The sequence below is a fragment of the Schistocerca cancellata genome, chromosome 1, assembly GCF_023864275.1.
Source record: "Schistocerca cancellata isolate TAMUIC-IGC-003103 chromosome 1, iqSchCanc2.1, whole genome shotgun sequence".
NCBI classification, from domain to species: Eukaryota; Metazoa; Arthropoda; class Insecta; order Orthoptera; family Acrididae; genus Schistocerca; species Schistocerca cancellata.
This window is the reverse complement of record NC_064626.1, coordinates 170,156,447-170,183,070: the sequence shown is the minus strand read 5'-3', so window position 1 is coordinate 170,183,070 and position 26,624 is coordinate 170,156,447.

Genomic DNA, 26,624 nt, shown 5'->3' with positions numbered 1-26,624 from the left:
TTATTTTATTTCTTTATTTATTTTTGGTTCAGGGATGGGGTTAGGGTGGGATGTAAGAGCACAGCTTAAATTGCTGCAAGTGTAGCAATAACATTCCTATTCTCATTTCAAGAAATATCTGACTGTTTTATTCCAAGTATGTTGCAATTTCCACATCATGATTTCTGAAGGTACGGTTAGGCTTCGACGTAACTACATGGGCAGTGAAGCACAATGCAATATCCAAGAGTGTGGTTAGGCTGTTTTCAGCTGTTTCCTCCCCCCCCCCCCCCACAAATATTTCACGATTTATTTTATTTTTTATTTTATTTATTTTTTTGTTTTGCAAGTCTAGTTCCATATGACCAAACTGAGAAGCAAAGCTCCATGGTCATGGAACATGTCAGTACATGAAATTACAACAGAAAAGTAATAACTGATGCAACAAAATGTTTATGAATCCTAATAATTGTTGGAATGGGAAGTAAGTATGAGGGTGGCTCAAATGAAAATCTTAAATTTGTAATATCAAATCGAAATTTCACGCCGTTATCCTGTAAGTTGGTAAGCGTGCTACAAACAGGATGCAGAATGGCCTGTAGATGGCAGCATAGTGCACATGCACACATACCATCGCAGTATCAGTATAAAGATGGCTGCCCCACTTGTGACTTGCACCATTGAAGAACAGCATTCTGTTATTCGGTTTTTGCTTAGTGAAGGTGTGAAACCCATTGAAATTCATCGACGAATGAAAGTTCAGTATGGTGATGCATCTTTGTCACAGCAGCAAGTCTACGAAGGGAATAGGAAGTTTGCAAATAGTGTGACTTCAGTGGAAGATGCTCCTCGTCCAGGTCAGGCGCAACGAGTTGTGACTCCACAAAAAAATTGCAGCAGTTGAAGCCATAGTGAAGTAAAACCACCAAGTGACAATGAATGACACTGCAGCATGTTTACAGATTAGTCATGGGTCAGCACACCACATTGTGCATGATGTGCTCAAGTTTCATGAAGTTTCTGCAAGATGGGTGCCACGGCAGCTGACTCCTGAAATGAGAGAACGATTTGTTGATGCTTGTGAAGAACATCTTCGGCGCTTTGAATGAGAAGGTGATGGCTTCCTTGCATGAATTGTTACTGGTGACGAAACCTGGGTTCACTTCCACCAACCAGAAATGAAGAGAGTGAGCAAGGAATGGTGCCATTCCTCATCACCAAAACCAAATAAGCATCGAACAGAACCATCGGCAGGTAAGGTTATGTTGACTCTCTTTTAGGATGAATAACGCGTCATTTTGGAGCATTACATGCCTAGAGGGACCACTGCCATCAGTGTATCATACACAGACCTCCTAAAAAATCATCTGCGGCCTGCAATCAAATCAAAGCGACGTGGATTGCTGTCATCAGGTGTCCTTTTGCAACATGACAATGCAAGGCCCCACACTGCCTGTACAACAGTTGCAACAATCACATACCTGCATTTTGAGTGTCTTCCTCATCCACCATACTCACCAGACCTTGCCCCAAGTGATTTCCATATGTTTGGACCACTCAAAGACGCAATGGGAGGAAAGAAGTTCCTTTCTGATGAAGAGGTGTGCCACACGGTGCATGAGTGGTTGCGAGGACTACCAAAAGATTTTTTTTCTAAAGGAAGAGGTATGCCACACGGTGCATGAGTGGTTGCGAGGACTACCAAAAGATTTTTTTTTCTAAAGGAATTTATGCACTTTGTAAGTGCTGGAGGACTTGCATTGAGTGTGGGGGAGATTATGTTGAAAAGTGATACAGCTTTGTACCACTTCTGTACAATAAATAATATTTTTAAAAAAATTTAAGGTTTTCATTTGACTCACCCTCGTATTTTCTGCCACACACAGCGGTTTACAGAAGGTACAGTCAAGCTGGGAAACATGAGCACAACTTGAATTACCACAAAAAACTTGATTGTGGTCACAGTTGATCTGCACCATAGCATAAGGTATAAGTTAGGTTGGAAGATAACAGTCTGTGAGCTGAAAAAGCCTACAAAAATAAAATCAGACAACCTGATTATGGTGACAGACTTATCTGTAACCTGAGGTGCAGCAGTAAAATATATGTTGCTTGTCATTAATAAGAAGTTGTTTTTCTGAGTATGTCACAATTCCAAACAGCATGGATAGGCATGAAATTAGAAGCACAGCTTGAATAGGTGGAGCCATATGATATATTTCCTGTTTCGTGAAACTGTCAGTTTTTACGCTGAGCGACAGCTTATTGTTGCTATTTCACAGCATACCTTTAGCAGTCACTCTGCATGAGTCAAATGCGACATTACCATTCAACCACTGTCAATACCATATCAAGTGCTGTGAGATGTTACAAAATTTGAGCCCATTTGAAGGAGAGTATCATTTGCCTGATGGCAGTTCAGTCTTGAACATGGTGTGCCATGGGTATCTTCTATGTGAATCTACATTTTATAGATTGAGCAAAGCTGACTTATGGTCATTGTTTATGGAGCACAATGAACTATCACAAGGAAGGATAGTTGTGTGGTTAAAGTGCAGTGCACATTCAAGCACAGTTTCCAGATTGGTACTTGGTTTGGTGATCTGAATGTGACTCTCCAATGAACCTCTGACTTTTGTCCCATGCAGGTCTTCATATGTTATCCAATGAAATTGAGACTTGGCACAGATTTCGGCATGTCTCCACATATGGTGACTGGTTTTTCTTCTGTCATGAATTATGTATCAAGTGGGCAACAAAGAATGCACAATAGTTAGGAGGAGCAGGAATTGTCATTGAAATAGACACAGTGAAATCTGGGAAAAGGAAACATGGCACAGGCTGTAAAATCTGTGGAAAATGGGTGTTTGGAAGAATTCAGTGAGGGTTAAAAAAATGCTTTCTTGAGCCCATTGAATTTCGGAGGAAGGAAGTATTGACAAAATTAATCAACAAAAAGATGGTCCTTGGAATGACTGCTTAATTTCGTCCAACACTCTGGGTACCATACTGAAGGTTCTCACCACCTTAAGAGTGAAATATAGTCTGAACTTCACAGATCAGAAAGATCATTCAATTCACACAGAGATGTGGTGGGATGCTAGAGGTGTCATCCAATAATATGTCAGGAAGAACAGATATTACGTCAGTTATGTTTCTGAGCATATGTTCCGTCAAGCATATTGCTCAAAAGAAATATTACGCTACCTTTTTCATTGAAGCAGGTAAACTTTACCTTGCAGAACTGTGATACAATAATTCTTTTGAAGGATGCTGCAAGCACAACTAGAGACTACAATTCTGGGCCTTTCAGGGAAACCTGCGCCTTCACTTTCCTCAGCATTATGATATAGCATCACTTTGCTTTGTACTGTATGGAGCTAAATTTCAACCAGGACATATTGGAACAAAACAGCACTGGGGATTTAAAATAGTGCATGTGTATTAAATCACAACATAACTTAATCTACCATTGCACCAGCACCAGTGATGTTACAATGGGTGACCAACATGCTTTATTGAGGCAGAGGTGTTGTACAGTTGAAGAGGTGCGTCCTGAAAGATAAATATTTAGAAATAAATCACTGGTACAGTACACATTGTATATAACCTTGAGACATTTGCTTTACTCCTGCTTCATGCTTAATATTTTTTTGTCATTTGTGTGTTTGTGTGTAAAAAATGTGATGATGTGGTACAGTACACATTGTATATAACCTTGAGACATTTGCTTTACTCCTGCTTCATGCTTAATATTTTTTGTCATTTGTGTGTTTGTGTGTAAAAAATGTGATGATGTGATTGGCTGATTATATTATTTGTCACATGCTCTGATTCTGTGCTTTGATTGACTGATGACATCGCATGTCCTGTGCTCTGATAGTCTAACAAAAGCACACTGCACAGTGCAATCTCAATTGCACAGTTTCCGAAGCTATCACGGCGTATTTGGTGGATTTCAGTTTATCCTCAGGTAATCCAAAAATATGCAGTTTCAGTGATACAGAGCATTAAAGATCTATCCATAATACATCTTTGTTTTTGATTGGTTGTGCTACAGTGCCAGGAAGGCAGACACCAATGTATAAAATCAATACCAAAAGCTACAAGGTAAAAGTTTGACTAGCACTGCAGGTTAATTGAAGAACTATATAAAAAATGAACAAGTTGTACTGAAAAGATAATCATCTAATCACGTAACATTTTGCCTGTTGGAACATGTCGCTGTTGTGTTATTCATTGTTATTGAATTAATGAGACTCAAAGCAATTTTTTTTCTGTTTTTCTCTTTTTTCTACCTTTAGTTACTATCGATAATGTCACTAAAAATTATGTTTTTAAACATCTCATTTCACATATAGCTTTCAAATATTCTGATAGTTTACTGCATGCTACTGCAAAATATATTTCACCACTTCCTGTGGAGTTAACTGAACTTCAGACTTTCATGGAAAACTGGTCACTGATTCTTAACCTACAAAAAATATGTCATACCTGTCATATTTACTATTATACACAAACAAAATCATTATTATTAGGTACAGAGTGAATTATTGGATTGATAATATTAAGAATAATGCAGGAAACCATCAATCACCGAGTTTCCATCAGAATTGCTGACAAATGTAGCATATCCACAAGTACAATTTATTTGTGTAAATTAGAAAGAAGTATGGATATTAAATTCATGATACTGGACAATCAAGAAAGGCACACTACCTTATCAGCAACATTATAAGGGTTGCAACTTAAATAGTGGCAACTATTTATTTATAACTTACATAAAATGGGTACATGTTTCAAAGTTTTACTGTCCTTCAAAGTATTCACCAGCATTGTGTATAACCCACTGCCAGTGATGTAGAAGTCATAGGATACCCTTAGAAATGCCAGATGAGTTGATAGTTTCAGTGGAGAGGTATATTGCCCAATGAATCTTAGCATCAGTTCTGAAGACAATTTTATGAAGTGCTTCCTTCATCTTAGGGATAAAGTTGAAGTCACAGAGACTTAAGATTGGGGAGTATGGTGAGTGGAAGAGTACTTCGCAGCCACACTGGTTGAACAAATCAGTCACAACTTGTGCCACATGCACCCGAGCATTGGTCTGCAAAAAGATGGGCGGCTCCTGCAGAAAGTGTCCTGCTGAAAGTGTAGCCACCTATTTCTCAAAGTTGGTCACAGGTTGTGTTCCAAAAATGAACAGCAACACTTCCTGCAGGAACTGGCCATCATTTTACAGAACAAAACTCTGGCACATATGGCTTAAGTTGTTCCCGATTTGTTCAATCAGTGGGGCTGGAAAGTGATGCACTATCCACCACACTCCTCAGACTTAAGCCCTTATGACTTCAACTTTATTCCTAAGCTGAAGGAAGCACTTTGTGGTGTTTGCTTCAGAGCTGTTGCAGAGATATGTCAAGAAACAGATTGCTCCACTCCAAGTAACAACATGAGTGGCAGTGCTAAGGGTATTCTACATCTTGCCCATTGCTGGCAGTGGGTTATACACAAAGCTGGTGACTATTTTGAAAGACAGCAAAACTTTGAAACATGTATATAAATTGTATAAGTTGTTAATAAACTGTTGCCACTATTAAAGTTACAATCCTTGTGCATTCAAAAAGACAACTGTATTACTTTACTTACTCTGCCACCTCAAACATTTCAAAAAATTCTCATGGCTAGCACACAGATATCAGTAACACTCTATGATATTACTGGACACATTGGCAAAGTATTCATCTTACCTTTCACTATTTGAAAACTATAACTTATAGTGACTTTAGGGCATGCACCACTGGACACTGAACATAGACTTTTGGACCCGGAGACCATTTGCTTACCTTAACTGACTGATCAATTTTTGCAACTGAACCCAACCAAAGAACCGAATCGGCATCTACTTCCACAGTTGATACATCTGAGAAGACCATAACTGCGCCTAGTGAAGGAATCAATATCTGGGATCAGTGGCAAGAAATGCTTCAAAAATATTTCTTCTCATTCCAAAGCCTTAAGTAAAAAAAAAAAAAAAAGAGAGAGAGAGAGAGAGAGAAAACTAAATCAGTGATTTTGACACAGAACCATCAGAAATAGTCTTGAAGAATCGGCTCGATTTACAGGAGGCAAGAAAAAGAAGAAATCTAATATACACAGTATCTAGATGTCATAGGAATAAAACAAGAAAGTCAGTCAGCATTAAAGAACTCAATAAGCCTCAATCTCTGTTACCTATCACACTTCATCTTCAGAAGTGGCTCATTCTTCAGATGAAGACAGCATTCTTCAGAGGCACTTCATCACTGTGAAGTCTATGACAAAAACCAACAACTTACAGAAATTGTAATACTAATGTTTAGCAAGACCTGATAAGACAGCCAACTCAAGTGTCACTTCTGTGTTGTAATGGAACAATGAAGTATACTTCAAAAAATTAAAGAAAATTTGTGCCACAGATTGACGGTTGGATAGTAATTACCTAAACTAGTTATAACAAGAACGGCCTGAATGCAAATATATTGTATTTTAATTGTGATCAGATTGACTTCTGATTTTATTTGTTGTTTACCAGCCTATTGTAGGCTGTTTCATTACTATCATTTGTTGTTTCCATTTTAGTATACTATAATCCATAGCATCTGAGTATCCAAGAGTTGGGTGGCAAGGGCATAAAAAGTCATAACAACTTGCTATTTCTTATACACTGAAAAGCCAAAGAAACTGGTGCACCAGCCTAATATCATGTAGGGATTCCATGAGCACACAGAAGTGCTGCAACATAACGTGGCATGGACTCTACTAATGTCTGAAATAGCACTGGAGGGAACTGCCATTACGAATCTTGCAGGGCTGTCCATAAAACCGTAACAGTGCGAGGGGTGGAGATCTCTTCCAAACATCACATTGCAAGACTTTCCAGATATGCTCGCTCAATAATGTTCATTTCCGGGGAGTTTGGTGGCCAGCAGAAGTGTTTAAACTCAGAAGAGTGTTCCTGGAGCCACTCTATAGCAATTCTGGATGTGTGGGGTGTCGCTTCGTCCTGCTGGAATCGCCCAAGTCTGTCAAAATGCACAATGGACATGAATGGATGCAGGTGATCAGACAGGATGCATACATATGTATCACCTGTCAGAGTCATATCTAGACATATCAGGGGTTCCATATCACTTCAGCTGCACACACCTCATACCATCACAGAGCCTCCCTCAGCTTGAACAGTCCCCTGCAGGCATGCAAGCTTCATGGATTCGAGAGGTTGTCTCCATACCCACAACGTCCATCTGCTCAATACTATTTGAAACAAGAACTGTCTGACAGGCCAGCATGTTTCCAGTCACCTACAGCCCAATGTTGGTGTTCACGGGCCCAGGTGAGGCCTAAAGCTTTGAGTTGTGCAGTCATCAAGGTTACCCAGGTGGACCTTCAGCTCTGAAAGCCCATATCAATGATGTTTCATTGTATGGTTTGCATGCTGACACTTTTGGATGGCCCAGCATTGAAATCTGCAGCAATTTGCTGATGAGTTGTACTTCTGTCACACTGAATGATTCTCTTCAGTTGTCATTGGTCCCATTCTTGAAGGATATCTTTCCAGCCACAGCAATGTCGGAGATTTGATGTTTGACCAGGTTCCTGATATTTACGGTACATTCGTGAAATGGTCGTACAGGAAAATCAACACTTCATCGCTACCTCGAAGATGCTGTGTCCCATTGCTCGTGCGCTGACTATAACACCATATTCAGACTCACTTAAATCTTCATAACCTACCATTGTAGTAGCAGTAACTGATCTAACAACTGTGCCAGACACTTGTTGTCTAATATAGACATTGCCAACCACAGTGCCGTATTCTGCCTATTTACATATCTAGAGTTAGGTATACAGAGCTGTATTTGAATACGCGAGCTGTATTTGAATACGCATGCCTATATCAGCTTCTTTGGCGATTCAGTTTATGTAATGCTGATCAGCCACTGTGGTTTTGAGCCAAGTAGAATGTATTGGGTAAAAGGCTCTGAAGTTCTGTTACAAGCTGGGCTACGATATCCTGCAGTTGTGATTTAGGGTTGGGAACTGTAGGGGCTCTCTACATGTGTCATGGGTGCGCTACACATCAGAGGCCACAACCCAGGTGGCTGACTACATATGGAGTGCACAGACTGGTTTTTAGCTTAGGAAACTCCAGATCCATTCCAGATAATGATAGCTGAAGGACATTTGTATTGTTAGAATAAGATTCAAAGAAATGGTCCCCAGAGATGAACTGACTAAAGTCTTAGTGATCTAACGCCGAAGCATTCACAACTGAGTCCCAGAGTTTGAAGCAGTTCTGAGCAATGGAGCTCATCTAACACTAGGTGCAGAAAGTTAGCTAAAACCCGAAATTGATAGCAGTGAGATTTTTTAGGTAAATCTGTGCGCATATCGTGAGGATAGGCTAAGGGGAAACTGATTGGAATACATTTACCAGTCATGAGAGCAAGGTGCAAAGCTTTCAATGCCTATCACGGCAGAAACTTATCAATGATCTCTCACAAGAATTCTGATATTGTGTAAAGTGTGTTAGTTGCATCACAGTTAGTGTCCACTCACTCATAAATGGCATATGAACAGAAACGGAGGGCAGCAAAGCAGAAACAGATATACTGGAATTCTTTTTTCAAATATCCCTTTATGCAAGAGATATACGTACTGTCACAGTTTACTTTTGACACCACTGCAAAGATGAGTGATATAGATATTAGTGACAGTGTCGTTAAGAAATAGCTAGAAATTACTGTCATTAAAGAAGGCCCCTAGGGTTGATGGGATTCTCATCAGATTTCATGCACAAATTGCAACTGCTCCTATAATGTACAGCAAATAGCTTGAACAAAATTCCGTGCAAGGTAACTGAAAAACAAACTATAGGTCGTATTTCTGTACCAGAAGGTTAACAGAAGTACCGGCAATCCACAAAACTACTGTCAAGTTTTGTTGGCATTCACCTGTTGGAGAATCCTAGAACATATTCCGAGTCCAGGTATAATGAGATATCTCAAACAGGTTGATTTCCTCCATGTCAATAAGTGCGGATTACGAAAACATGTGAAATTCAATTTGCACTTTTCTCACATTACATTTTGAAAGTCACGGACCAAGGCAATCAGGCCAATGCTGCATCTATTTATTCCCAAAAGACATTTTTACCTGGAATCATACCAATGTTTATTGATAGAAAATGTGGCAATAAGGGGTATCAATCAAAATTTGTCACCTGGTTATGGACCACATGGTAGGCAAGATACAAGACCATATCTTGGATGAAAGTCAGTTACAGGAGAAGCAATAACTTCAGGCATGACTTGGAGGAGTCTGTCAGAGCCCTTTTTGTTCACAGTGTGTATAAATGATCAACCAGACAATATTAATAGCAACTCATGCTTTTCTCTGATAATGCATTTACCTATAATGAAGCACTGCCTGCAGAAAGCTGCAGAAATATACAGTCAGATCCTGATAAGATTTCTATGTGACGTATAAAAAAAGTTGTGCACTTCGTGAAACAAAATGGTCCACAATTAGAACAGGTGAACTCATGCAAACATGTGGGTGCATCAAATTTTACAGGTATGGAATGGAATGATCACACAGGCCCAATCACAGGTAAGGCAAATGACAAAGCAACACTCTTGATTTCATTGGCAGGATACTGCAAAAATACATCTTAGAATATTGCTCAAGTGTATGGGGCCTATACCAGTACTGAACCTACACAAAGAAGGCTGGCATCAATGGGAGTACACAGAAATTTTTCCAGAAGGGGTGAGATTAAAACTGCCATTTTTTATGTAAATGAGTTGGTCAGCAGAAATTTGCTGCCATAACTAACTCAATTTTAAAGATGGTACAGAAAATGTATTACATCTCAGAGAAACTATGGCTATCTGCTCTATATAAATATGAATAAAAACTCTATTCAGCATGACAGGTGCGAGAAAGGGGCTGGGGCTGAGCAGGTGCGCCTTAATCAGGTTTGACGCATACGTGACCATCAGAGAGCTGTACAAAAAATTTGAACTGGCACTGTCTTGAAGACCGCAAGAACAGTAGTTTTTTATTCATATTTCTGTTATGTTGGACTATCTTTCTGAAATAAAACGACTCGCACACTATTTCTGAGAAAACGAAAAATGTTCTTTAGTGTATAGGTGTATGCGTCCATTTCAGTAAGACAAAATATCCACCTGTAATTAAATAAACGGTTCATTATTAGTTGTGTAATGTCCAAAGTTGATGCGGCCAATTTGTAATAGTAGTATTTTGTACTTTCGAATTTATTACTTTTACACATTTCATATGATCATTAGATCACAATTTTTATTGTACGATAGTGCTTCCTCCACTGTACTGTATATGTTGACTCGACATACGCCTCAAAATAAAACGCGGAGTTCTAGATGCAGCGATATCTACTCAATAACGCCACTTTCTGCAGGCGTCCCATTTACTTACAGTTTTTCATTGTGACTATCTACTTACCTCTACAATATCAGTTCCGCATGCGCCCCATTTATTTCAACTCTTCACAAATAGAATTCTCAACCGTCTATTAATTCTGATTACGTTGGGTGTATACCAAAGCGTTGTAAATATGCTATGGATTCATTTCGTGACGCAATAATGTTTCAACATTCGCTATTTCTTGGAATAATTTGAGTTCTTTGGATCTTAGGTGCTCGTAGTATAATACTGGCTATAATTTTAAAAACACATTCATTTAATCCAGTTGATAGGAATTGACGTCCTTTAATATTCTATGTGGCGATTTAGTTTTGGACTAAAGTTAATTCGGCAAAAATCAAATTTCACTTTTGCCTCTAGTTGTCGGTTTTTTGTTACAGGTTACATAGAGTAATCACTTGTCACACTTTTTTGAAGAGGGATTTAGAAGTTATATTTGCGTCACAAATCTTGGTAACTCTAAGCGTTATACCCCTATATAAGAAATAAGCAGCATCATATGATTTGACAACGTAACGGCACAGATTGTTTTTTCGGGAACTCCTAACCAATAACATCTCTGCGTCATTTCTGGTCGAGTGCGTTGTTTCCTTTTCTGTCTTCAATAGAGTTTTTGTTTTCAAGTTTCCTCCCCAATGGGGAAATCGTTGCTTTTTATCGGCATATTATTATTACTCCAGCTTCCATAAATATGCGTCCTATAAAAGATGAAACTAATAAGCCTACCTTACTGCTACACTGATGGGCACGAAGCCACAGTAATACATGTCAGACTGTGGTGTAGCACTGCATCCTATACTCCAACACAGTGTATCTTATTGGCGTTGCTCTGTGAGCAAACAGCGAAGCGTCAATTGTTTATTGAACTAGCCTTAATTATTTTCTTCCCGCCCAATCTGAAAACACATCACTGGATGCGATGCAATACTGTTTCCCCGCTCTTGTTGAACTTATTGTTGTACTTTGTATTGTTCCCATTTCAATCACACGTTTGTTGCATATTTCTGTGATTAACTCAATCGGCTTTGTGAGATGAAAGAGCTACGCCCATCTACGTACAAGGCGTCACAAGTCGGACGACGGGGCAAAAGAGATCGTTGGCTTCGTCTGACGAGACTGTGATGTTACCACGGAACATAAATTAATTATCAGAAGTGTGGAAATTGGCCACAGTGTCGTCACAAGAAGGTAACAATTTACTATGCCCCCCAGGAGAGGAGCATATTTAGTTGCACAACGCCCTGTCTGACATTGCTAAGTTCACCCCGCTATGCAACATACTTGTGACCAGTTTCCTCATGTAAGATTATGTAAATGCTAGGAACCAAGGAACGTATATTCTGATCAGATAAGTACTGTGAGGACCAGAATAATCATTGTATTTATTCAGTTCAGCAGAGACAAAACAATTAGACTATTATTAAAGTTTTCACTAGGTGGTAAGAAGATAACTGTTAAAATCTACACAGTAAACTTTGGAATAGCTTCTGTGACAGCTAGCATTCTCCCTATCCAGATGTACTGCCCAAACTTCTATGTGTCTCCTGTCACAAGACTATATTTAAAATAAAGACGTAAGTGGCGATCAAGAATCGTGCGAATTGGTAATCAAATGTTCTGTCACTCTAGCAAGATGGAACAAGGCTGATCAAAGTCCGACGGTGCTGCATAAATTTACCTGTAATAACTGCAACTGTACCCGGTACTGCTGTTGACTGCCTGAATTGCTCAAAATCGTTCAAATGGCTCTGAACACTATGAGACTTAACATCTGAGGTCATCAGTCCCCTAGAACTTAGAACTACTTAAACCTAACTAGCCTAAGGACATCACACACATCCATGCGCGAGGCATGATTCAAAGCTGCGACCGTAGCGGTCGCGCGGTTCCAGGCTGAAGCGCCTAGAACCGCTCTGCCACACGGCCGGCGCCTGCATTGCTCGACAGATTGTTATGTAGATGACCGACGGAGCAGCAACTGCGACGATGTGCTATCGCCGTACAGTAAACAACGTGTTCCTAGGTAAATCTACTACATCTGTATCCCGTAGCAGATCACTATGACTGCCCACTAAAGTAGTCAGAACACGACTCCCCTTGTCTCAGCTCGAGCGTAGACTCAGCTTCTCCTATCACAATCAGCACCAGCAGATGCCCAATCATCTTCTTGCAACAAAGTTTCCGCCAATCCCCTGTCTTCCCTCCAAATAGTGTGTGCACGGGAATCACCGCCCGATGTCACACAGTTTCAGCCAGTGGGTGGTTTCTGCGAGGTGTTTTAAGTTGAAACGTTCTCGAGGTTTCTGCGTCGCTAACAGAACCATCGGAATTTTTCTGCGAGTCTTACAAGAAGTGCACTCGCCAGCACGGCTCGTAGCGACGCCACACCCGTCTTTTGTGTTAATGCGGCGCCGTGGCCGCAAAAATTGAGTTTGGGCCAGCTTTCCACGTAGTGAAGAAATCGCAGCTTTGAGTTTTGATGGTGCGGGACGAGGGCACCACCCCACCCTGTCGTCTACAAAGGCTGCCGCCCGCCGGGGGCGGCCTGTCGCAGGCTCTTCTCTCGGGCCACCCGTGGAGGCCGCTATAAGCCTTCCCGACTCGGCTGTTCCTTCGATGTCACTTGGTCACAAATACCGAAGCTCACACACCCATGCCCGAGGGAGGACTCGAACCTCCACCGAGACCAGCCACACAGTCCATGACTACAGTGCCTTAGACCGCTTGGCTAATCCCGCGCGGCCACTTGATTTCTCCGGTGTACAGATCTTCTTCTTCTGTAGTGGTCAATCCAAGGATTGGTTTGCAACAGCTACAATGGCAACTTGTCTCTATTCTGTGCGTCTTTCAGCTTTTCTCTTCATTTCTTTATAGGTGTTACATCCCACATCTTTCACGATTTGATCCATGTACCTCAGTCGTGGTCTTCCTCTTGGTCTTTTTCCCTCGACATATCCCTCTATGATTGTGTTCAGGAGTCCTTTATGTCTTAATAGATCGCCTGTAAATTCCTCTCTTCTTTTAACAATGAAACTCCAGAAGCTTCTCTTCTCAGAAGTAAAGATAACTAGAAATATTCAGACTGATTCTGCAAAACCATAAGAAAACTGCATGGTTGTGTATTAAAAATATATGGAGGGCGAGTGATACGGGTTTTGCACTTATTGGGGAGGGTACACATCTGTTGCCACCTTGCTAGTTCAAGGAAACAGAGAACGACTGTAGCGCTTTTAGGGGCTTGGAAGTGAACTTCGAACATTGGAAAACATGGCGCGAAAAGCTGTATTCTAGCTTTTTCGAAATACGAGTATTAAATGATAAAATTTTTCATGTACGCTTTATGGGTGAACCTCGCAATTCAGTGTGAAAGTGTGTATTGGAAATGATTTTGTGATCTCACAAAGTTGACAAGGTGCTCACATATTTCCACGTCAGTATGGGCGAAACGTGTTCTCCATACAAATTATTCAGGAATGGTGAGAATATTGTTATTTGTTCATCATTTTCTCCTATTGAAAACAGTCAGTAATATATAAGAAAGAAAAGTGAGAGTACAGTACTATTTCTAGATTTCCAATTTTTCTGTTGGCCTCGTCGTAAGCCTTATTCTCTCAAATATGAGGGTAGTTCGGAAAGTAAGTTCCATTTCGATTTTTCTCCGGGGAATTGCTACGATCGCAGTTCCGCTCAAGAGCAGTAGTATCTTCAATTCAACCAGAACGAAATTACGCTATTTTGAGCTCGTTCTGTGTTGTGTGTCGTCCTTATGATTATAATGGCGTCGTTGGTCGAAAATCCCGCCACGTGTGAACTGAGTTCTGTGATTCGTTTTTTGAATGCTAAGAACGTTAAACCAAGTGACATTCATCGACAAATCTGCAAGGCTTATGGGGGATGAAACTTGTATTACTTAGGACACCCGTGAAACGAAACAGCAATCGATAGAATGGAGGCGCACTTCGTTCCCATGAAAGGTTAAACCCAAGAAACTCTTGACACCACGAAAAGGAATGTGCACAGTGTTTCAAGACAGACAAGGCATTTGACTGACCGATTTTTTACCACGATGTGAAACAATCAATAAGGATATTTACTGGGAGATGCTTAAGAAATTGTGCCAGGCAATACGGAACAAGCGCAGAGGAATTGTCTCAAAAGATGTGGTTTTCATTGACGACAACGCCCGACCACACACTGCGAATGTGACAAAGCAACGCCTTCAGAACTTTGGCTGGGACGTTTATGGAGATCCTCCTTTCAGTTCAGACCTCGCATCTAGCGATTTTCATTTCTTTCGGCCGACACCTTCAGTCGTTCCTTGATGATAAGCGCGTCAATGACGATGATGACATAAAAGAACATTTTAGCACATGGTTGACAACGTAGGCGGATACATTCTATGACGAAGGAATACATAAACGTATACCACGCTATGAGAAATGCCTGGAAAATTACGGGGGTTATGTTGAAAAGTAGTGTAAATGTTATAGATTTTTGTGAAATGAATTGCTTTCTTTATCTGTATTCAATTCCTTTTTTATTACCAAACAGAAGTTACTTTCCCAACTATCCTCGTAATTGTGTTCCTACCATCAAACATTTCCGACGTTTTGCGCTTGTGAATCAGTACCATAAGCTGCAACGTCATTCGATTTCTTCGTGTTCCCACTCGCATGCAACCTGTAGGATATTGCATAACATAAACCTGTACCCTTTTTTCATAACCTAAATAATTTCGTTTCTATGAATTATAGGTGGCATTTTTAGGGGCACTTCCCAGCTGTTCCCGCAATGTTATACACTAATTTTGCAAGATGCTGTTTGCCGAGTTCCTATATACACTCTTAGTTTTCTCTGACACAACGTTAACCAAATTACTTGCCTTTTCATCTTTATGCCATTAGGAATTCGTTTTCAGTTCTGCGGATTTGTGAAACTTTTGAAATTGGTGAATGAGCAGCTTACGAATGCGCCATGATGACTGCCATGCGTTAAACGTTGTCAGAAAAGCACACACAACTTACAAAGCACACCTTTAGTTGCTTTGGAATAAACCAACTTTTGATAAAATGGCAGCCATTACAATCGATATGTTATACCATCTCTGTCATTCTTTGAATTGTAATTTTATGTCATGTTGCCATAGATTCAGCAAAATTTTAAACTGTAGGGACTCGTCGATACTCTTATATTCAAAATAATTTCCGACGTCGGAAAGTTTGACCAGGAGACTATTATCCTCTTCATCAAAGCAATTGAAGCCCGCAGAGGTAGGCCTACTGGCTAGGTCCGTATTTTCTCCATTATTAAAATTGTTGGAGTTTTTAACAGAGATATTTGAGATTGATTTACCCTTTTCTTGTGATATTTCATCTCAGGTAGTGTATGTTTCGAGTCCTTCACTTTCATTTTCGGTTATGATGTATAAAAAAAACTTTCAAATATCTGTCGGTTTGTCATTCTCTTCACTATGCTTTTACACCTCACAATGCTCAAAATTTTATGAAAGCCACATTCGTGCACAACTGCTTACTTGCAACTCATTGTTGACTGGAAAAATTGAGAGAGATCTTTATTCAGTGCCGACAACAATTTCGTGCCGTATCTATCAGTTGAGTTTAGTCGCGCCGCATTATATAGGTGTTAATGCTCAGATGTGGTGCTTATTTACGGTAGTGATTATGAAATTAATTAAATGAAAGCTGTTGACTACAGCCCGCATCTCGTGGTCGTGCGGTAGCGTTCTCGCTTCCCACGCCCGGGTTCCCGGGTTCGATTCCCGGCGGGGTCAGGGATTTTCTCTGCCTCGTGATGGCTGGGTGTTTTGTGCTGTCCTTAGATTAGTTAGGTTTAAGTAGTTCTAAGTTCTAGGGGACTGATGACCATAGATGTTAAGTCCCATAGTGCTCAGAGCCATTTGAACCATTATTTGTTGACTACAGTTACTCTATGAGCACCTGAAAGCTGTTGACTACACTTACTCAATGAGCACTATCCACCGTTGGATCACAGAGGTTGCCAGCAGTTCCAATAACGACGACTTTATACTGCTACCAAGTACTGATCAGTGACCACACAGTTCGAATGAACTTCGAATGAACTTCAACAAATGAAAAGAAATATAATGCAGTATGCTGCTTTGAATTAGAACCTGACAATTGTTAACTATTATCTGAATTTTGAAGGAGTAAGGTTGTATAGAGTGATTTTTGACATGCAGCTGTTTTGTGACACTAATAGCCATTTCAGACTCATGAATAAATGCGCATCTAGCGACATAGGAGTTGGGAAGATGACTTGGCAACACTTGAGAGACGAAATCCTCATTAAGGATGTCCTCAATGGGACAACGTACACATGTACTCATTTTGTCACTCAGGCAATCGGCAACTTCATTTCATTTTATCACAGTTCATTAGCAATGCTCAGAATTTTATGACATACTTTTTCTTTCGTTATGAGCAATGTATTGTTCACAAGTACGTAAGTCCTGAATATTTTGTCTGTAAAAATGTAAATTTAATTTAGGATATTTTGTCATATAGATATTTCATTTTCCAAGGATGATGATTTTAAAATTTGACTCTATTTTTTTACAATGTTTAAATTGCATTTAGGACACAACAATTCATTTTTTGAATGTCGTCATGAATGAGCAACGATTTTGCTCAAGAATGTATTTGCACAGCCGGTCAGGGTGGTTGAGCGGTTCTAGGCGCTACAGTCTGAAACCGCGCGACCGTTACGGTCTCAGGTTCGAATCCTGCCTCGGGCATGGATGTGTGTGATGTCTTTAGGTTAGTTAGGATTAAGTAGTTCTAAGTTCTAGGGGACTGATGACCTCAGAAGTTAAGTCCCATAGTGCTCAGAGTCATTTGAGCCATTTTTTTTTTTTTTGTATTTGCACATGTTTAAAATAAATTGACAGCTGATCTGTATATTGTCATTGTCACATTATTTACCATTCTTAACATTTACCTGGTACAGGTATTGAAATAAAATATCGATATTTTGTATTTATATTGTACCAAACGTAATGTCCATTTGTGGTTATCGATATTCATGTGTCGAATTTTTAGACTTGAAACTAAAGGAAAGTTTCAAACTGAATTTGTCTGCCAACATACGTTTCCATACTATCGAGAAACTCTGCTGTAGTTCTAAGATGGTTGTACAACAATTTTTGTACATCTTCAAAGAATAATAGCCGCGCAGGATTAGCCGAGCGGTCTCAGGCGCTGCCGTCATGGAGTGTGCGACTGGTGCCGGCGGAGGTTCGTGTCTTCCCTCGGGCATGGGTGTGTGTGTTTGTCCTTAGGATAATTTAGGTTAAGTAGTGTGTAAGCTTAGGGACTGATGACCTTAGCAGTTAAGTCCCATAAGATTTCACACACATTTGAACAAAGAATAATATTTCTTAATGAAAAACAAAGTAATTTAAAAGTCATTGCCTGTTCTGTAATTTCAGTTTCAGGCCCCAAAGAGTTTTATGTAAAGATTACAGATGTGGAAGCTTTAAAAAAAGTGCTTTAAAAGTTTGCACAACAAATTCCGAGGAATTTCTTCTCAACACGCCCTCGTATCATATCGTCACGTAGAAGAAGGTGTAATTAAATTAATGACGAACACTAACTTCACTTAACGAAGGTTTATTCAGCACTTGCACATACTAGAGCGCGGAGCGAACTGCCTCCGGCCAGAACACATACAGCATATATACGGCTTCAGGACATTCCAGTACAATGATTCTTGACATTTGTGGATACTTCTAGAATCATAACCACTACACCACGGTGCGACTCAGGTTCTTCTGTGACATTGCTCCCTCCTTAAGAGAACAGAGTCTCGGTGTTACGTCCTAGTCCGGGAACGAGTCATCGGTCCTGCATACTCCGACTCCTAATGACTGATTCTTGCCCTGGCGATGATTTTCTTAGAACTTCTTTTGCCGCTACGCTCTTCGTCACCTTTCCGCTTGTTGCCTGTCGCTGGAGCTTCAAATTTACCCTGGGTTGCAGGATCCTTACAGGACTTCATTCGAAGGACGTGGACCGTATCTCTGATCTTTCGTCGTCTAGTGTCGGGGTCGAAATCTTCAAATTTACGAGTAACATCAGACAACTGTCCTACAATCTTATAAGGTCCAAAGTAGCGCCTGAGAAGTTTCAGAGACACGAACCTTCTGAACAGGAGAAAAGATCCAGAAGAGGTCACCAGGCTGGTGGCTCGCGTCATACCTTCGGGATGGTTTTTTTGAGCCTGCAGCATGCGGAGTCGAGCTAACTGCCGAGCTTCCTCAGCTCTGTTTAATACCTGGCCGATCTAGTCGTCGTCCACGTCATCAGGATGTAACGGAAAAACAGTATCCATCGTCGTAGTCGCCTCACGCTCATGCACCAGGAAAAATAGCGTAAATCCTGTAGTGTGTTGTTTGGCGGTGTTGTAGGCAAACGTCACGAAAGGTAGCACCTCATCCCAGTTGCTCTGCTCAACACTGTCGAACATTGATAGCATGTCGGCCAAGCTCTTATTACGGCGTTCAGTAAGTTCAGTAAGCCCACTAGTTTGCGGATGGTAGGCAGTCGTCATGTGAGAGTAATGTTGCATCGATGGTTTATCTCTGTCACAAGATTCTATTGAAAACTTTCCCTCGATCGGTAATTAACGACCTTGGGCCACTGTGTTTCAATACAATGTCTTCCACGATGAATTTGGCTACCTCGGATGCTTCGGCTGTTTTCACGGCTTTTGTAATGGCATACTGTGTCAGATAATCAGTGCAAACAATAATCCATCTATTGCCACTAGCAGACGTTGGAAATCGTCCGAGGAGATCAGTCCCAACACGCTGGAAATGCGTTTCGGCTGGTGGAATTGGTATGAGTCGGCCAGGTGGTTTCTAAGGAACTGCCTTTATCCTCTGGCACTCTCGACAGTGCGATACATAGTGACGGACACTCCTAAATACCTGGACAGAAAAATCTCTTGCGAATTCTATCGTATGTCTTAATAAATCCTAAATGTCCGTCCTCAGGTGTGTCATGGAATTTCTGAAGAACACCTAAGCGCATGTGTTTAGGAATCATCTCTTTCCAAACGGATCAAAGTTTTTCTTGTAAAGTAATCCGTTAACTACCTTAAATTGTCCTTTCACATCCTCTGACCGATTTAAGGCAAGCATAATTTGAGATATCTTGGTGTTCTTCTTCTGCTCAACAGAGAGATCCTGGAGTGCAGCGAGACAGTCACTATCTTCATCAGAGTCTTGATGGTCTTGCGCAGGGTTTCTTGAGAGACAGTCGGCATTTTGGCGTTTTCTTCCTCTTTTGTACACTATGGTAATGTCATGTCATACTCTTGAAGACATAGTGCCCACCTTGCGAGTCGTCCTGTTGGATCCTTAAGTGAATGATGATCTGTAACAACAGTGAATAACCTTCCACAGAGATAGTGTCGAAATCTGCACATGGCCCAGTTCACAGCAAGACATTCTCTTTCTGTAGTTAAGTAGTTTCTCTCAGCTTTTGTAAGTGTCCTAGAAGCATAAGCAATAACCTTCTCTTTTACATCCGAAATTTGCATCAGAACAGCACCGATCCCATACCCGTTGTCATCTGTGTGTAGTTCTTTAGGTGCTCTCTCATCATACAGACCAAGTACAGGGTCAGTCGTCAGAACTTTTCGCAGCAAAACGAATGAATCTTGTTGAGCACTACCCCAGATAAATTTAGCATAAGCTTTTAACAACTCATGGAGTGGCCTGGCTTTGATACAAAAGTCTTTGATAAAACGACGGTAACAAGAACATAATCCGAGGAAGCTTCTCACATCTCTAATACTTCTAGAATAGGAAATTCCGTTATAGATCTCAACTTTTCTGAATCTGGCCGCACAACTTCGTTTGACACAACGTGTCCAAGTATTTTAATTTCTTTTGCTCCAAAGAGACACTTTCTTGGATTAAGTTTCAGTCCACCTTGTTGGAGACTCTTACGAACGGCCCTCGGTCTTTCTAAATGTTCATCAAATGTCTCTGAAAACACTATAATGTCATCTAAATAACAAAGACACATCGTCCACTTCAGGTGCCTTAGAAGATTATCCATCATCCGTTTAAAAGTTGCTGGTGCATTACACATACCAAACGGCATTACCTTAAACTCATACAGGCCCTCAGTGATGAATGCAGTTTTCTCATGATCAGCCTCATCTACTTCTGTTTGCCAGTATCCCGAGTACATGCCCATGGTTGAGAAAAACTTAGTCCCCTTCAGACAATCTAGTGTATCGTCAGTTTGTGGAAGGGGGTAAACGTCCTTTTTAGTTATCTTATTAAGTTTCCTGTCATCAGCACAAAAGCACCAACTGCCATCCTTCTTCCTGACGAGGACCACTGGTGACGACCATGGGCTCTGCAAAGGCTGAATGATGTCATTCTTCATCATTTTCTCTATCTCGTCGCGAATTATTCGACGTTCCGTTGCTGACACATGGTATACTCTCTGGCTGATTGGTTGATGGTCTCCAGTTCTAATCCGGTGCTTCACCGTCGATTTGTCTAATTTGCTCTTCACCTGTGGACTGAAGCATTCAGAGAACTTTTGAAGAATGGAAAGTAGCTTCTTCTGTTGTTCCTTAGTGAGATCTGATGATAGTCGAGCTAAAAGATACTGTCTCGTAGTGGTAGCGCTAATTTCGCCCACAGATTCGGCATGGGATGTTTCTATGACGCTCAGCTGTTCTTCAATTAACGGCTCAGCATTTGCTGTGCACACGCGTCTTGGAAGGATCTGCGGTTCTTGGCGACAGTTATCTATCCACAATTCACCGAATCCGTTCTTAAATGAGACGGCAGAGACCGGGATGACAAAGTTATTCTTCAGTGGTATGCTTCTCTTACATTCCACTACAAGATCCATTGGTCGATGTATGGCATGACACGTGACAGTTACCTTTCTAGCGCTGACTGCAGGAATGATCACTTCATCCAGCACATAGTCTCCATACACTCGGATGCGCGTCTTCCTATCCACAGTATCTCATCTCGTTTAGCATAATCTTCGAGCGACCACAATCTATAACTGCCTGAGAAGCTCTCAAAAAGTCCCATCCGAGAATGTCGTCATGACTACACTCTTGTAAGACGATGAATTCTAAGGGCTGTGTATGGCCATTTATACCCTCACGAATGGTACATCTTTCCGTAGGTTTCACATATTTCCCATTAGCCACCTTCAGCAGAGATGTTCTGTTGTCGTCGAACACAGTTTACTGCAACTGATGACGGTACTTCTCCGAAAATACTGAATATGATGCTCCAGAGTCCACAAGAGCTTGGGCTGGTCGGCCATCCATGAGGATATCGACATAGTTTCCGTGATCGACGGCGGAGGATATTTCTCTTCGGCGGCCTCGCCTCCAAGGAGGTCGTACCCTTTAGTTTTCCAGGTTGCGGCGGCTAGGTGATCGGCTGGAGCTTCTAAACGGCGATGGAGACCTTGATCGGCGTGTTGGGGAACGTCCTCTCCAGCGGCTAGCTTGCGGCGATGGAGACCTACGTCTTGTTCATATTCGTCGTCCCGGAGGTGGCGTCGGCTAAGATCGGTCTGCTGTCTTCTGGCGCGGGCGTCGTCAAATATCCGCCGCCTTTCTCTACAATGGCGCACCACATGTCCCAGTAGTCCACAATGGAAACATACTGGTTGCTTATCCTGGGTCAGTCTTCCTTGGTGCCCAAACAGGTTCCTCATGCACCATTGTAGGAACGTAACTCCACCTGGGTCTCGACTTTTTCACCGTTTTAAAGAGAAATGAAGGACGAGAGATTGGGTTCAATGTTTGTTCCACTTCCTCCCTTATGGCCTCTTGAAGCGTCTCTGTTATTTGCTCACCGTGCAATCCAAGTGCCTTCTGAACTTCCTCTCTCACTATCTGACGATGGCCACTTGTGAAATCAGTTGCTTCTTCCATCACAGACATCGATAACGACGTTTGGAAGCCGTTCAAACTTCTTGCGTGTAAAATCTTTTTTGATGCATTGTCTCGATGTACTGACACCATTTTATGAAGTCGTCTGCTGTTGAGCCCCCTTCAGGAATAGGGCTTGATACATATCCTCAGCAACACGCTTATGAGATGTGCAACCTTATTTTTCTCCTTCATGCTAGGATCCACAATGTTACACAGCTCCAAGACGTCTTGAATGTAGGATGCTGTAGTTTCTCCTGGACGCTGTGCCCTTGTGCTCTGCACTTTTTATGTTCAGCCTTGCACTTCTGTCATTGTGTGTCGCCAAAAAATACTTGCGCAGTTCTGCCTGGAATGCTTCCCAGTTTGTGAACTTCTCCTCGTTGTTCTCATACCATTGCTTGGCAGTGTCCTCCAAGTACACTCATGCTCATAAATTAAGGATAATTTCAGAATTTGGTGCCACACAACGTGGCAATACACAAAACAGGCGCTAATAGCATAGGAACATAGGGAACACACACGACACAGATCTGTAAGTCCACAGTATTGGTGAAAAGCTGAGAAAACCGTCCCGAAACACATGTGCTACAAAACGCCACTGTTTCCTGCGCATGTACCCCGACATCAATATGGGATATAATCACCATGCACATGTACACAGGCCGCACAACGAGTTGGCAGGTGGTCGAGCAGCTGCTGGGGTATAGCCTCCCATTCTTGCACCAGTGCCTGTCGGAGCTCCTGAAGTATCGTAGGGGTTTGAAGACGTGCAGTGATATGTCGACCGAGAGCATCCCAGACGTGCTCGATGGGGTTTAGGTCTGGAGAACAAGCAGGCCACTCCATTCGCCTGATATCTTCTGTTTCGAGGTACTCCTCCACGATGGCAGCTCGGTGGGGCCGTGCGTTATCATCCATCTGGAGAGAGATGGGACCCACTGCACCCCTGGAAAGGCGGACATACTGGTGCAAAATGATGTCCCGATACTCGTGAACTGTTACAGTTCCTCTGTGAAAGACATGCAGGTGTGTACGTGCACCAATCATAATCCACCCCACACCATCAAACCACGACCTTCATACTTTCAAGGACATTAGATGATGTTCAAATGTGTGTCAAATCTTATGGGACTTAACTGCTAAGGTCATCAGTCCCTAAGCTTACACACTATTTAACCTAAATTATCGTAAGGACAAACACACACCCCCATGCCCGAGGGAGGACTCGAACCTCCGCCGGGACCAGCCGCACAGTCCATGACTGCAGCGCCTGAGACCGCTCGGCTAATCCCGCGCGGCTCAAGGACATTAAAGAGGTTGGTATCTGGTTCCTGGTTCACGTCAGATGAAAACACGGCGAGAATCACTGTTCAGACAATACCTGGACTCGTCTTTGAACATAGCCTGGGACCACTGTTCCAATGACCATGTACTGTGTTCTTGACAACAAGCTTTACGGGGTCTCTTGTGACCATGGGTCAGTGGAATACACCTTGCAGGTCTCCGGGTGAATAAACCATGTCTGTTCAGCCGTCTGTAGACTGTGTGTCTGGAGACAACTGTTCCAGTGGCGGCGGTAAGCTCCCGAGCAAGGCTACCTGCAGTACTCCGTGGTTGTATGCGGACACTGATGGTGAGATATCGGTCTTCTTGTGGTGTTGTACACTGTGGACGTACCGTACTGTAGCGCCTGGGCACGTTTCCTGTCTGCTGGAATCGTTGCCATAATCTCGAGATCACACTTTGTGGCACACAGAGGGCCCATGCTATGACCTGCTGTGTTTGACCAGCCTCCAGTGCCCTAGTATTCTACCCCTCATAACGTCATCAGTATGTGTTCTTTGAGCCATTTTCAACACACAGTCACCATTAGCACATCTAAAAACGTCTGCACACTTACTCGCTGCACCGTACTCTGACATGCACCCACACACCTCTGCGTATATGGACTGCTGCCAGCGTCACTGTGCGACGACCGCAGGTCAAATGCACCGCATGGTCGTACCCTGAGGTGATTTAAACTCGCAAACCGCCCACCAGAGCATTGTTTCACCACGTATCAGCATTATCCTTAATTTATGAGCAAGAGTGTAGAAAAATACGTTAGCCAAATACACAGTGTCATCCCATTTGTTAAATTTGGCTATACGCTCATGTACCTTCAGCCACTTGTTTGGATCTTGGCCATCGTCACCAGAGAACCCGGAAGAATGTCTCATATGGAGGTGCAGAGTTGCTGTCATCGTAACGTCCTCTTCTTCTTCTGTCTCCGATAGATTGCGATCTGTTGAATATGGATCGAACTGTGTCGTCGATAATGTGCGCTATATCAAGTTCCAATACCCAGCGTCTCCACCAAAATAATGTCACGTAGAAAAAGGTGTAATTAGATGAATGAGAAACACTAACTTCACTTGCACATACATGAGCACGGAGCGAATTGCCTCCGGCCAGAACACATACAATATATATATATATATATATATATATATATACAGCTACAGACCATTCCCGTAGTATGATTCTTGACATTTGTGGATACTTCTGAAATGTACTCGATCAAAATGTAGAAATTAAAACTGTACAGTCCAGGTGAGATTTGAACTTACAACCCTCCATGCAACAGTTTAATATCATAACCACTACACCACAGTGCTACTCAGCTTAGTCTACGACAATATTTTACATAATTTTATCGATATTTTCAGATCATTTTAATGATAATTTTCCATGTATTCTAGGTCACAAAAATCCGTGCACTCTGGTGACAGGTTCTTTTCCGTACTGGTATTAGTGAACTGAATGAATTCTCACTAGGGGCAGCTGCCACCAGTGCCACCCCCATGAGGGGACCCCTGTAAAATATTATATAGGAAAAATCTCAATCATAACCTAAGATTAACTTCTAGGAACTGAACATCGTGGTCACCTTTAGATTGTCAAATTATTTATTTGCAGAATCCGATATTGCAATTTCGATTGTGTGGTCATTATTAAGTGGAAATAATTGCGCTTTAACACTTGTCCAAACCTAAAAATCATCTTACGTGACATGACACAGAAGCTGCTTTCATTGCATTCTGATCCTGATTAAGACATTCTTGTGTGTATTCCACTCTTTGGATTGCAGTATAAACATGTTTCTCATATGGTGCTTAATTTTTGCTCACATCTATAATACAGTATTGGGTGGGATCATTTACCATCCATATTTGTTTTTGTTGCATATAAAACATAAGCTGGTTTTGTTGCATGGTGTTCTGTGGTCTTATATCTGTTTGTTACTGCTTACGAATTGGGTGTGAACTGCTTGATTTACATGCATTTAAGCACATTGTTGGTAGCCTATTCTGTGTTATTTTTATTTGCATCCATTTTTGGTGGTTTCTGGCATATAAAGGAAGATTCCGAAATTTTATATAGAGTGCTAGGATGATTCTAGTGCACTTTTCTGCTAAAACATATTGTTTGTAGCTCCCGTTAATGAACTGGGAACACATTTGCATAACTAGCGTTGTACTTTTAGCATTTGCAAGGAAGAATAAATACTTCAGTCGCTAAGACCACAAAGCATGCTCATCTTCATCTACATCACTATATAATGCATGGCACTCAATGACAAGAAGCAACACCATTCAAAGCAGAATCACACACTCATCCCATGACAAGACATAATAAAGTTGAATACAAATTCTGTCACAAGCTGCTGTCAGGGAGTTCTCCATTAAATGCGAGGAAGTACAGAAAACGGATGCAAAAGTAAATAAAATAGAATAAAAGCAATATACTTGCAATCCATTTCAGCCAAGTAGTTCACACCAGATTGGTAAGTGATGAAACCAACTTCTGTTTCCTATGAAACAAAAACAAATATGAAATCATTAATACAACTCAATGTTAAAAATTCGAGCAGAAATCAAGCAGAATACGAGTAACATATTCACAGTGCAATTCAGAGTGCAATGCATATAAGAAGTTGTTATCAGAAGCACAATGCACTGTAACCAGTGTCCTTTTAATATGGAACGAAAGCAAATATGGATGCCTTTAAATCACTCAATAAGAAAATGAGATGATGAAGCAGTGTACAAATGTAGCACTTCAAATGGCCTGCCAGCGAACCAGGGTTGTGATACTGAAAGTCCCTATGTGAAGTTCATTCC